This window comes from Globicephala melas, chromosome 21 (genome assembly GCF_963455315.2).
Source record: "Globicephala melas chromosome 21, mGloMel1.2, whole genome shotgun sequence".
Taxonomy (NCBI): Eukaryota; Metazoa; Chordata; class Mammalia; order Artiodactyla; family Delphinidae; genus Globicephala; species Globicephala melas.
In genome coordinates, this window is record NC_083334.1 from 10508159 (window position 1) to 10522742 (window position 14584).

The window sequence follows — 14584 nt, forward strand, 5'->3', positions numbered from 1 at the left end:
ATGGGTCCGCAGGAGGAAGACAGTGCGATCCCTGTCCTGGGAGGAAGCGAGGAAGAAGGAACTGGTCGGGGCTCCCGGGGCGATGAGGGCTCCCACGTTACTTTACATCCGCACCACTGACTGAGGACGGAGGCTCTGCCTCACTCCCCCAGCACGAACCAGCCAAATGCAGAGCAGTCCGAGGACCTGCCGGGTCGGTGAGAACAGGGCCCAAGTTGCCAGGGAGCTGGGTGTCAGAGCAGAGCACGCCCCATGCACCCCTCTGTGTGACCCCAGCACCGTCCCTCGCAGACACTGCTGGCACGTTGCCCGGGCTCGTCCAGAACAAGTGGGACGCAGAGCCATGCGGGACCTGACGGCCACGTGGCTTTCCGTGTCTTATAGATTCAGGTTTCTCAATCACGTCATTTACTCACCTTAAACCATGCTGGACAAATCTCATTAATGCTATTTGTTTCTACTGAAAATGCACAAAACAGAGTCAAATTGTCTTCTCGTTTCCCATTGCTAACGTGTGGGACAAAACAAAGAAAGACTATGCCTGTGCTTTTTCTTACTCTGATGCCTGATCCTATTAAACAACCACCGCTCACCCTCAGAGCGCTCCCAGGATGCCAAGATGGACCTCGCAGCCGTCCTCGTCGTCCTACCCGAGGGTGAGAAGCTGAGAGGGCACGGCTCTTGTCTCCAGAGGCAGAGCTGGGACCGGAACCCAGGCCCCTGGTGCCCCGGTCTGTGTGTGTGACTGCGTATGAATTTCAGTCAGACCACGACACTCAGGGACTGTTTTTTCTTCCCAAATCAGCATCCATAGGAAATTGCCTTCCTGGAAGCTCACACACACACACACAGGATCTGCCTCTGGATGTGGAGGGCCTGGGTGTCCGTGATCTGAATTCCACTCCACGCAGGCATCACCCAGCACTGAAGTTTCAGCCCCTGGACCTCCCAGCAGCCGTAGGAAGCCTGCTCCCCGAAACTGGGCACCTGCCGTCTCCCAGATGCCCTCCAGGTGTTTTTAGGGACGGGATGAAGCCCGATCGGCCCACGACCGACCTCGGGACGGAGGACAAGTCTCGCTTTCACGAGGCTCCTCCCCAGCAGACGAGCAGCAGGAAATAAGGCCAACCTGGGCTGCAGGGCCGTGGGGATCGTCACTGCCATTTTCCAACTTAAGCATCCTAATGAGAGATTTCATTGTGCACCCAGGTTGTGGTTTCCAACAAAAAGATGACACACGCGGTAGAAGCAGCAGCCCGGAGAGACGGGCACAGAGATGGTCCCTGCAGTGCGGCTGTGACTCTGCCTCAGAGCCTGGGCGGCGACAGAAGTGCCCCAGTCACTTGATTTTTTTAAATTTCATGGAAATAGCCTGAGTCTTTGCTCCAGTGAGGTTTCCAGTATCTTGGCCGTCTCTGCAGACCTGCAGGGAGAGCACCGTGGACGTGTGGACACTCTGAGGGACGGGACCCGCCGCCCCTCCCAGCAGGTATTCCCTGCGCAGGGGACGCTCTGGGTCCTGCGGGTGTGGAAGGCAGTGGGCTCTCCACAAGGTCCTTTCCGCTGAGAAGCAGCATGACGAGTAAGCAGGGGGCTGGGAGCCTGGACTCGAGAGCCAGTCCGGGGAGACCCTGCTCGGCTCCGACCCTCCAGCCGGACGAGCTCGGTCTCCTCGCTGTGAACCGAGGTGACAGGGACATCTCTGCTGGCGGCCACGGGCCTGGGAGCAGAGAGCACTGGGGTTGGTTCCCCAACTCCCACCCCGGCCTCCGTGCTGTCCAGTCACAAAAAGTTGGTGGACAGACTACAGGCTGAGCCTGCCCCCGACCCACCCAGCTGGGACCCGTCGAGTCCACGCACCAGAGACTGCGCCGCGGTAGGTCAGGGGCACCCAGCGTCCCGCACGAGGGCTGGAGGTCCACTCAGAGACCAGCGGGAGCCAGTGCACCTCAAGCCCGGGGACAGAGCCCGGGGATGCGGGGGACGCACGCATCCTCATGGCTCACGGCCGCTGGCGCTGGGTCCGCCGTTGCCTAAAACCATGAGCTTCCCAGCGACCTCACGTCAGGAAGGTTCTGTCTCCACATGGAGATCCAGGAAGGAAAAACTAAAAGCTCCCAGGACCTTACGGTATGAATCCTGTTGGAAAGGCTCCATCTAAGTTTAACCAAACAAACTCCAGGGCAAACCAAACACACCAACCCTTTTCACTGAACATTTTCATAAATTTTTAAGTAGACATAATGCTCACAGAAACAAGAAGGACGGAAGGGAGCGGGGAGAGAGGGAGGGAAAGAAAGAAAAGCACAGAAACAAGAAGGAAGGAAGGGAGCGGGGAGAGAGGGAGGGGAAGAAAGAAAAGCACAGCTTCTCTCTAAGCCGAGCACAGAACTTAGCCGTCAGGGACGTCTATTTCGTGCTCATCGAATTTGGACCGCAAAGGGCACAGGAGTGCAGAGCACACATGGTGCCTCGCTGGGGGTGTGTCCTGGGTCCCGTGTTTCTCTGCTCACATCAGACTGAGGCCACTTCCATGGGGCCTCCTCCCCTCCCCTCAGAAAGGAAAAAAGCGAATAGAAGTGATTTATTCCGTGTGGCAATGGCTATTACACAGCATCCAACCCACAGATGTTCACCTGCTCACCATCTTTTCCAAATGGTCCCCTGTCCAGGGGATCAACCCCTCTAAACTCCTGGAGGGGTGCTCACCTGGATGGAGGCTGGGAATCGTGCCCTCCCCGCCCCAGGCAGCACACACTCTGCCACCCACACCCGTGCTGCCTCGGCCCTGCTGCCCTGACTGCAAATCTTTATGAACCAACCCCCTCCTGCATACTCCTGACCCGAACTCACCCTGCGAACAGCTCCCGGGCACCTCTGCGTGTGTGTGTGGTGTGTGTGTGTGTCTCTGTCTCTCTGTGTCTCTCTCTCTGTATCTCTGTGTGTGCCTTTCTCTCTGTATCTGTGTGTGTGTGTCTCTGTCTCTCCATGTCCTCTCTCTGTCTCTCTGTGTCTGTCTCTCCATGTCCTCTCTCTGCCTCTCTGTGTCTCTCTCTGTATCTCTGTATGTGTGTCTCTGTGTGTGTCTCTGTATCTCTGTATGTGTGTCTCTCTGTGTGTCTCTGTATCTCTGTGTGTGTCTCTCTGTGCCTCTCTCTGTATCTGTGTCTCTCTGTGTGTCTCTCTGTATCTCTGTGTGTCTCTCTGTATCTCTGTGTGTGTGTCTCTCTGTGTGTGTCGCTCTGTATCTCTGTGTCTCTGTCTCTCTCTGTCTCTCTCTCTGTATCTCTCTATGTCTGTTTCTGTATCTCTGTGTGTCTGTGTGTCTCTCTCTGTATCTCTGTGTGTGTCTCTGTGTCTCTGTCTCTGTGTCTCTGTATCTCTGTGTGTGCGTCTCTCTGTGTCTCTGTCTCTCCGTGTCTCTCTCTCTGTCTCTCTCTGTGTCTCTGTCTCTGTATCTCTGTGTATGTGTCTCTCTGTGTCTCTCTCTCTCTGTATCTCTGTGTGTCTCTGTGTGTGTGTCTCTCTCTCTGTATCTCTGTGTGTGTCTCTCTGTATCTCTGTGTGTGTGTCTCTGTGTGTGTGTCTCTCTCTCTGTCTCTCTGTCTCTCTGTGTGTCTCTGTGTCTCTCTCTCTGTATCTCTGTGTGTGTCTCTCCGTGTCTCTGTCTCTCTGTGTCTCTGTATCTCTGTGTGTGTCTCCCTCTCTGTCTCTCTCTCTGTATCTCTGTGTGTGTCTCTCTCTCTGTCTCTCTCTGTGTGCCCACCCCCTGGGGAGTCCACGTGGCTCGGGAGGGGGATACAGCCCTGGAGCCTCCCCAGACACTGTCCCTGCAAACACCAGAGGCCGCGACACACAGGCCCAAAAGAATGAACACGTGGAAGCTTGGCTGATGCCCAGGCCATAATCTGCACTTTTATGGGGTGAAAACATGCATTTAATTATTTATTAGGGCCTCCTAATAAGGAACAAAACCCAGAACTGTGCCTGACACGGGGTCTGCTTTCAGAAGAACACTTGTGGGGGGCAGGGGTGGACAAGGGGGGGGCGGGGCGGGGCGATGCTCCTGTCCCCACTCTCCCTTACCTTCTCTGTCCCTCACTCTTCCATCCCTTAAACACCTGGACCACAGGCCAGGCCTGGCCCAGACCGGACTGGACTGGCCTGGACCGGACTGACCTGGCCTGGACCAGACTGGCCTGGACCGGACTGACCTGGCCTGGACCAGACTGGCCTGGACTGGACTGACCTGGCCTGGACCGGACTGGCCTGGCCTGGACTGGACTGACCTGGACTGGCCTGGCCTGCACTGCTGCTGTTCTGTGCCAGGTCCCTCCAGAATCCAGCAGGCCCTGCCCCCAGCCGCAGGCCCACATCAGCCGGGATGCACGCGCCCCGAGCCAGACTCAAGCATCAGGAAGACACCTGCCCCGCTGCCCCCCGAGGACCAAGGCACCCAGAGACTCACAGCACAAACGCTTCACGCCCCACGGACTCCTGAAGCCTGCCTGCATCCAAGGCCCCCCACACGGTTGTCCGTGGCCACACAATCCGGCCTGAGAGCCTTCTCTCAAAACCTCAAAACCACCTAGACAAAAAGCACCGTCGCTTCATCGCAAAACTTACCAAGGACGCAGTTAGTTCTGTCTTTAATTGGCAGTGTCCTTGAGAAATGTTTCCATCAAAGGGGGTATTATATTCATAAAACAAAACCGGACAAAGTTACTCTTGCAAGGGGGTCACCACCGGACTGGCCTCTGCGTCTCCGTGTGTGACATTCTGTGCCCTCTCAGTCGGCTGGTGGGCATCTCTTCCTCTGATTAATTCTTGGGCTGCAGCCTGTCCTCTGTCTGCCCAGGCCTCCCTGTCACCTCCCCCGCCACACATGCCCCTCCAAGGACAGGCACAGAGCACCCCAGCCACTGGCAGTTCAGGACTTGACCAAGGACGCAGAGCAAACAGGCACCAAATCACCCCAAGGGATCAGGGGAGGAGGGCGGCGAGGAGGCAAGACGGCAGCAAACGCCCCACCCCTCCTCCTGTGACCCACACGCGCAGCAATTTCTTGCATGATGTGAATCCCAACTTTCAGAAACAATCCTTACAGACAAGGACATCCAGCCTCAGGAATGGAAGGAACCTGGGAAAACCCTGGAGCTGACGTCCATCCCCCTGCCTTCCTTGCAGGGACACGTGAGTCAAGGTCAAGGGTGACGGACTGTGAGGGCCCTGGCCGAGGGGCTCATATTCCAGCAGGAGTTCCCGTTACTTACAGGAAACACAATGGAATTCTTCCACAGAGAAGGAAGTGTGCTGTGCGAATGTGTAATTACAGCAGTCGGATGCAGACGAAGCCACTGTCCCTGCAAAGCTCCCTGGAGCCTTTCATCACACGTCCAGGGGCAGCAGCTCAGGCCAGGTGTGGGGCGGCCTGGCTCCACCTGGTCCCACCCTACAGTCGCCGTCCCCTGGGATGCTGGCACTGTCCACACACCCAGCACTGGCTTGGGCCACACTGTGGACCACTGTGGGGTGGGAAGGAGGGCTGTGTCCAGGCAGCATCTGCAATCACATCTGCCCTGCTGCAGGGGGCTGAGACTCCCCTAGGACGGGAGGAAGGAGGACAGAACCGGAGTGCAGACTCAGTGTGGGGAGCAGAGAGAGCTTTCCTGAGGAAGACTGGGGGGAGAGCAGCACGAGGCAAGGGCAGGCAGAGGAGGCTGTGGCCTGAGGTGGGGCCTGTCCAGGTCAGAGCCTCAGCTCGGAAGGCGCCACGGAAGGTGTTTGATCAGGGACTGATGTGGCCAGAGTTGCCTTTTTAAAAGGTCACACTGGGGCTTCCCTGGTGGCGCAGTGATTGAGAGTCCGCCTGCCGATGCAGGGGACACGGGTTCGTGCCCCGGTCCGGGAAGATCCCACATGCTGCGGAGCGGCTGGGCCTGTGAGCCATGGCCGCTGAGCCTGCGCGTCCGGAGTCTGTGCTCCGCAATGGGAGAGGCCACGGCAGTGAGGGGCCCGCGTACCGCAAAAAAAAAAAAAAAAAAAAAAGGTCACACTGGCATCAGGTGGACAGGGCATCGGGGAGGAGGGCCAGGTGGATGGAGGCCATCCCCCAGGAGGCTGTAGGGCAAGAGGCTGGGCTCATGACCACAATGATGATGGGAATGAGGAGGGGGAGGCAAAGGAGACGGCACAGAAAGTGCAACTATGGCAGCCAAGCCACAGGGATGGGCACCTTCTGTGAATCTTCCCACTTTCTTCTGGTGGTTGATTAGCAGTTTCACACCATCGTGGTCAGAAAAGATGCTTGATATGATTTCAGTCTTCTTAAATGTATCAAGACTTGTTTTGTCAGCTAATGTGATCTATCCTGGAGAATGTTGCATGTGTGCTTAACAAAAATGTCCATTCTGCTGCTTTTGGATGGAATGTTCTGTACATATCTCATAAAATTCACTAAAGTTGCAGAACATGAAGATGTCACAAGAAAAGAAAGTTATAAGCCAATATCCCTGATAAACACAGATTCAAGAATCCTCAACAAAATACTGGCAAACCAAATTCAACATTAAGTGAAAAGGATTTATTCCAGGAATGCAAGGATGGTTCAACATCTGCAAATCCACCAATGTGATACACCATATTTTAAAAAATAATGAAGGACAGGGGCTTCCCTGGTGGCACAATGGTTAAGAACCTGCCTGCCAATACAGGCAACACAGGTTTGAGCCCTGGTCCAGGAGGATCCCACATGCCGTGGGGCAATGAAGCCCATGCACAACTACTGAGCCCATGCTCTAGAGCCTGCGAACCACAACTACTGAAGCCCACGTGCCTAGAGCCCATGCTCTGCAACAGGAGAGGCCACTGCAATGAGAAGCCCGTGCACCACAACAAAGAGTAGCCCCCACTCACCGCAACTAGAGAAAGCCCAAGTACAGCAACGAAGACCCAACGCAGCCAAAAATAAAATAAATTCTAAAATTATATAAAATAAAAAATAAATTAAAAAAGAAGAATAAAAATCATATTATCATCTCAATAGATGCAGAAAAAGCATTTGACAAAATTCAACACCCATTCAAAACAAAAATTCTCAACAAAGTGCGTACAGAGGGAATGTGCCTCAACATAATAAAGGCCATTTAGGACAAACCCACATCTAACATCATACTCAAGAATGGAAAGCAGAAAACTTTTTCTCTAAGATCAGGAACAAGCCTAGGATGCCCACTCTCACCTCTTTTATTCAAAATAGTATTGGAAGTCCTAGACACAGCAATTAGGCAAGAAAAAGAAATAAAAGGCATCCAAATCAAAAGGAAAAAGTAAAACTGTCACTATTTGCTGACAACATTATATATAGAAAACCCTAAAGATTCCACCAAAAAAATTGTTAGAATAAACAAGTTCAGTAAAGTTGCAAGATACAAAATCAATATAGAAAAACCTGTCTCCTTTCTATATGCTAATAATGAACTGTCAGAAAGAGAAATTAAGAAAACAATCACATTTACAATTGCATCAAAAAGAAAAAATCTAGGAAAAAATTTAACCAAGGAGGCAAAAGACCTATACACTGAAAACTATAAGATACTGGTAAAAGAAACTGAAGAAAACACACATAAATAGAAAGATATTCTGTGCTCACGGACTGGATGAATTACTATCATTAAAATGTCTATACACTACTCAAAGCAATATACAGATTCAATGTAATCTCTATCAAAATTCCCATGGTTTTTTTTCACAAAAATAGAACAAACAATCCTTAAATTTGTATGGAAACACAGAAATAGCCAAGAGAAAGAAGGACAAAGCTGGAGGCATCACATTTCTTGACTTGAAACTGCACTGCAAAGCTACTGTAATCAAAACAGAATGGTATTGGCAAAAAAATAGACACATAGATCAATGGAAAAGAACTGAGAGCCCAGAAATAAACCCATGTGTGTATGTTCAATTAATCTGCAAGAAAGGAGGCAAGAACAGTCAAAGAGGAAAGGACAATCTCTTCGATGATTAGTGCAGGGAAAACTGGACAGCTATATGCAAAAGAATGAAACTAGGTCACTACCTTACACCATACACAAAAATTAACTCAAACTGGATTAAAGACTTGAATGTATGGCCTGAAACCATACATCTCCTAAAAGAAAACACAGGTGATAAAGTCCTTGACATCAGTCTTAGTGATGAGGTTTTGGATTTGACACCAAAAGCAAAGGTAACAAAAGCAAAAATAAACAAGCGAGACCACATCAAACTAAAAACTTTCTGCACAGCAAAGGAAACCATCAACAAAGTGAAAAGACGACCTACAGAATGGGAGGAAGTATCTGCAAATTATCTATCTAATACGGGGTTAATGTCCAAAATACATAAAGCACTCATACAACACAATAGCCAAAAAACCACCGATCTGATTTCTAAAAACACGGGCAGAAGAACTGAATAGACATTTTTCCAAAGAAGAAATTCAAATGAAAAGATGCTCAACATCACTAATCATCAGGGAAATGCAAATCAAAACCACAATAAGATATCAGCTCACACCTGTTAGAATGGCCATCAACAGACAGACAAGAAATAACAAGTGTTGGTGAGGGTGTGGAGAAAAGGGAACCCTTGTGCACTGTTGGTGGGAATGTAAATTGGTGCAGCCGCTATGGAGAACAGTATGGAGGTTCCTCAAAAATATAAAAAATAGAGCTACCATATGACCCAGCAATCCCATCTCTGGGTATTTATTCAAAGGAAACAAAAACAGGATATCACAAAGATATCTGTTCACGCCCCCTCTCTCCTCCCCCTCCCTCCCTCCCTCCCTCCCTCCCTCCCTCTCTCTCTCTCTCTCTCTCTCTCTCTCTCTCTCTCTCCCCCACCATCTAATCCACCAGCAAATGCTGTCAGCTCCACCTTCAGAGCACATCCCCAATGAGGTGAGCCGTCTCTCCCTCCCTCCATGGCCACCATCCGTCTCTTGCCTGAGTTTCTGTAAAAGCCTCGTAACTGGCCTCCCTTCCCCCATTCCTGCTCCTCTGTAACCTTCTCAAGGCTGCACCCAGCAGGCCCCATGAAAGCACAGTCAGCGTTCGCACCCCTGTCTGTCACTGTTTCCTCCCCAAGGTGGAGCCCTGCCTCAGCCTCCATCACTCAGCACTGCGGCCACCAGCCTTCCTGCTGCTCCCAACACACTCCTGCCGCAGGGCCCTTGCACGGGCTGCTCCTTCCGCCTGCAATGCTCTTGGGTGGACATGAGCGCAGCTGTCACTCTCCATCAGGTCCTCACTCGAACATCACCTTCCCGGTGAGGCCTTACCTGCCATCTTCGTGAGTAGCAGGCCCCTCCCCCCAGCACCCCCAGGCCTGTCTCCTGCTTTATTTCTATCATCATCTAAAGTACTAGCTACTTTCCTGTCTACAGTGTCTCCCGGGCACAAGACACAAGCCCCATGAGAAAAGGACCTGGGCCTTCTGCTCACTGCCTAGTCTTGGGACTGAGGGCACTTGGTAGTCAGCACCCAGTAGGTGCTCACTAAATATCCATCAAATTAATAAATCCCTTCCAGATTTGCTGCAGCACGTGACCACCCGCACCTCTTCCCATCTGTAAAAAGGTCGTTCTTTTTTTTTTTAAGTTTAAGTACAAGAACTTGATTTTTAAAACGCATGAAAACAAAATGACATTGACTGTATTTCATCAGGGGAGAGACGGAGGCCTAAGGCGATGGCCTAACATTAGATTCCCTGCTGGAAGCTCCGGACAGACGGCAGGCGCGCCCAGGAAACGGGGCCACGGAGCACACCCAGGCGCCGGCAGGGAATGAGCCGTGGGCACAGCACCCTGGTGTGAACCCTCCTCACCTTCCCCGGGGTCCTCACCCTCCTCCCACGAAGGTGGAGAAGGAGGCGGCTCTTCCGGGGCAAGCAGGAGATGAGGCAGGGTCCCGATGCCCTCCTGTCGGCCCAGACTGGCTGCAGCGGCCGCACACCCTGCAAACAATCTCTCCCCCCTGCAACTACCTGGGATTCGTTTCCCAAATACTTCTGTCGTCTGGCAAATGCTGCACCTTTCATTCCTTCCTATTAAATCACCAGGAGCAGCACGTGTCTAAACGCTCTTGCAGAACAGAGGCCGGCAGCAGGCCCAGTGAGCTCCCTCTAGACCCCGGCTCTGGGCCTGAGACGGGACTCTGTCCTCCACAGACCCTGGACCCCAACAGCCTGAGTCTGATTTTGGTTCCAACTGAAAAGCAATCTAGGGCACGCCAGCCGGGACAAGAACTCTGAGACGGAGGCCCATGCCCGGCACTGCTCTGGGAGAAGGGCCCCGCTGGCTGAGTCCCTGGCCACGCAGGTGACGTCCAGCCCAAGCTTCTCTGATGGACGTGAATCGGTGCTGCCCACGTGGCCGCTTCCCAGCGACCTGCGGAGTCAAGTGCTTGAGAACAAAGCATCAGTCAACGTCTTATCACTTTTGCAGCAAGAGGGCCGGCCGGCCGGGGCCAGGGGCCAAGTCCACGTCCTCGGAAGGGAGCAGGCGGCCAGCCCCACGACGAGCCCCAGCCCGGAGCAGGCGCCGCCACCCGGCCAGGCTCAGACCTACACACACAGGGAGGCAAGAAACATGCCGGATTCCTGCCCTCAGAGCTCAGCACTCCTCACCCAGAAGCAGGCTCTGGCTCCCAAGATGGGATCACGGTTAAATTTGGAACTCCTGGGCAGTATCTACAGTGGCCCACACCGCCTCCCATCCCCACCACCAGGCAGATGCCAACACTTTCGAGCAGCCCTTGCAAGCCATTGCTGAAGCAGGGCAGAGCCTGGCCCGAGGGCAAAGCAGCCAAGCGACTCCCCTGCGTCCTTCCGGGGGTCTAAGGCCTTCCAACCCCAGTGGAGATGGGCGCTGAGCACGGCCTCAGCACAGACGCTACCCCTTCTGCTCGATGTTCTCCGTCCCGTCAAGTCAGAAACCAGCTAAAGTCACCCCCCCCATCTTCCCTTCAGGGAAATAAGGCGAATAACAGAATAAAACACTAGGTGTGCACAGAACACTTTTATCAAAATAAAACTCCTCAGCTTTTCCAGTACTGTCAGCTCCCATTCTCCACACCACTGAGAAATGACTCAAGTTCAAAGTTCGTATCTGTTTGACTTTGGAGTCTGAATGTCCACAGTGCTTTCTTAAAAAAAAAAAAAAAAATGATGTCCACACATGAGGCTCGGGTTCCCCACAGCCTGCTGGCCTCCAGCCCAAGAAAAAGAGCGAAACCTCAGCCCAGGAAGCAAAGCCCTGCCCTCAGGACCCTGACACACCTCGCGTGTGAAAGGTCCTCTGCTACGTGTAGCTATCAGTGTACAGAGTATTCGGGCATCCTCACCTATTCCTTTTGTTTTCTTCCTAAATGCCCAGGTCAGGGTCACAGGGAACTCACTGAGCCAAGCCCTTGGAGTCTCAGACAGGCCACCAGGTCACCAGCCGCCCCCCTCACCCGGTGGAAGGCTAGCTCAGCCATCTGTGTGGGAGCGCAAAGCAGCACCCTCACCCACCCATGACCTTTCTTCACAGCTCCCCTTCCCAAGGGCACTGCAAGGCTGGAGAAGCTTTTGGCGCTGCATTTTACTTCAAAAAGTAATTTCTAGTATCAGAACGTAGCTCATGGAAGAGAAACACTTTAAACCTAAAAAAAATAAATAAAAACTTAAAAAAAATCTTTTGAACACTCTTTAATGAAACCATAAAACGACAACCCAGAGAAAGCACCTTCTACTAGCAGGTACGCATTACTTTCATGATATAAAGAAGAACAGGAAATGAAAGAATAACACCAGTGCCATGACTGCTCATTTTTATAATCAAAGTTTTGAAACTGTGCACACAAAAACAAAGAAGCAGCAAAAACAAACTTTGATGTCTGGATCTTTGAAAAGCCTGAGTTGGGAAGGAGAGACAACGAGGGGGGGGTATGGTGGGTAGGGGCTGGTGGCAGATAAGAGGGTCCTTTGCCAGCTCTCCTGTGCCTCACTGCTCACAGCCATCACCCCAGAGCTGGCCCTGCCCCCCACCCGCAGACCTGCACACCCCTCTGTACCGCAAAGCTCCCAGAACTTCCCACCTCGTTTTCTCAAATTACACTTCCAGAAGGCTTAACCGAGAAAGCAGTAATCCTACCCCATAAATGTTTAACATCTATGTTCCCCTTCTATCTTGTTTCACTCCACGTATGTTTCTACCTGTGCAAACTATGAATAATGTATGAAGTATACATGAATATGCTCTGAATATCCCAAGATGTGAATTTTTCGTTGCAGCTTTTCTATCATGCCTTGTGCAATAAGAACACTGTAGTTTTCAACAGGGGTCTGTATTATTGATATTCCAGAGTAATACAGCCAAACTCACAGCATTTTTATTTTGCTCTAACTTATGCAGAACGTCCTTATTTTAAAACGCATTTCCACACACTTGCGGTCCAGCAATTTCCAAAGTGAGTAAACAAATTCTGTGGGGACCTGACTCCCCAGGGTGGGGTGAGCAGTTCCAGAACTCAGCCCAGGGTCCAAATGCCACCAGAACCCCTCGATCTCCAAGAATTCCCAAAGAGTCAAGAAGTTCTTCTAACTCCAGCAGAAAAACTGCAGAGAAAACGCGGCACGTCAAAATATCAAGATGACAAATTTGGTAAAACGAGAAAGTCAAGTTCGATTTTTAAAAGATGAAAAGCTATATTGAATAACTTTGGATTTTACCTCATCCCTAGATGTCTACAACTGCTTTGATAGAATCTGGCCTGTATGGAGAGACTAATCTATTAGGAAATACCACTTTCTATGAGTGACTTTTCTTATGGACATGAAATTAGGAAACCATAAAGAGTCACTGAGTCACCTAACTGCACATGCGGCCACTAAATCATATCCCAGGGCCAATCAAGTAAACACTGTGCGAGCTTAAGGGGTAAATTATATTTTTAAATTACACAGAGTATATCTCATCTTTCCATTATAATAAAAGTTATTTCCTAGAAAACAGATGTCCAAAATATATTTTTTAAGCAATAAATGAACAGTGAAAACGTTATCCCTCCCAATGTTCTACCTGAAGGGATATTAAGTAACTCTTGCACAAAAATCCAGAACACTGATGACTACTTTATTTTTTTCTTTGTGGCTCAACCAAAGAAGAGCTAAAAGTCCATTGCATTTTGAGTTAATGACAATTTTTACCTCTAGTAATTGAAAAGAATATTACATTGCACCAAGTACGTCTGCTGCTTTCTCAGAATGTTCACGTCCTTTTAAAAGCTGAAACATTTACTCAGATTTTTACGTTCAAACCGAGGGTCTCCCAGAGGGAAGGTGTGGCCAGGTGGGGATGAGCAAGGTACCTGCCGACCACTGGCAGCACACCCGCTTCAGTCTCCCCAGGAATGGAAGATGGGGGGAGGGGGAGGAAACACGTACGGGTTTTTTAAGTACAATAGTAATTATTTTCACCCTAAAGTGGGCCAAGGACTTTTTCCTCTATCGGAAAATATACATGACTGCTCCCCACCTAAACACCCCAACTCGCCACTCCTCCTGCAACGTCACTGGGGCCCCGGCCTGGGGTCCCTCCTGCACCCTCCTGACAGCCTGCGGGGTCTCGACCCGGCTCCCGTTACCGCCGGGATTCGCGGTAAATGGGGGCTTTCCCGGGCCTCAGCTCCGCCACCTGCACGGTCCGTGCCCGGGGGCAAGGTGCACCCCGAGTGGCCCTCGCACAGTCACCCAAAACCTGGGGCGGGCGGGCAGCCCGGACTTCAAGGAGCGGTGGTATCTGGCCAATTCGGGGGAGTTAGGCAGAAGTGCAACTTTCAAAGGAAAAAAGGAAACTCCGAATCCCCGCGATAGGTGGGCTCGCTGGAGGCGCCGTTCAAGGACCCCCGCCCGCCTCCCACCCACTCTCACCCCGCAGGACCCCGACCCGCCATCCGCCATCCGCCCCCCGCCCGCGCTCAACTCACAGGACCCCCGCCCATCCCCGGCCCGCACTCACCCTGCAGCCAGGACAGGACCCCGGCCCGCCGTCCCTCCGAGGACCCCTCTCCCCTCCTCTTGTCTGCGGCCCCGGGATGCGCCCTGGCCCCGCCCCGCCCACAGGGAGGCAGGCCCACCCACACGCCGTGATTGGCTGGATTGGATGGTGCCGGGCGCCCACTGGCTGCCGCGCCTGCCCGTTCCTCTGCGGCGCCCCGCCCCCGCGCCCGCGCATTCCTGCGGAGCCACGTGGCCACCCGCACCCCCTCCTTCGGCTCAAAGCCCAGCCTGGCTGCGCCCACGTCGGCTGGGGGCGCCAGGCAGGACCCCTAGACCCGTGTCTTTTCCCCACGGAGCCCTCGGGCTGCTCACTCGTGGGCAGGGGGCCGCCCGGTAGGGCACCCCCGGACCCCCAGACCCCCAGACCCCCATCTCTTCCCCGGGGAGCCCTCGGGCTGCGCGCGCGTGGGCAGAGTCCGCCGGGCAGATCACACCCCTAGATCTCCCCACCCCCCTCGCTGTCCCCAGAGCACCCACCCTCCCTTCGCTCGCTGGCCCTGCC

The 14584-nt window shown here is 52.6% G+C and overlaps 1 protein-coding gene across 6 annotated transcripts in view; it reads right to left on the minus strand.

Moving 5' to 3' along the window:
- ARHGEF10 (Rho guanine nucleotide exchange factor 10) overlaps positions 1-14132 on the minus strand; it is an 88545-nt gene extending 74413 nt beyond the window's left edge. For all 6 annotated transcript variants that reach the window (XM_060291407.1, XM_060291403.1, XM_060291404.1 and 3 more), the window contains exon 1: positions 14042-14132. The gene's annotated coding sequence lies outside the window, so the exon portion shown is untranslated. The remainder of the gene's footprint in view (positions 1-14041) is intronic.
- Between the last annotated feature and the right edge of the window lie 452 nt (positions 14133-14584).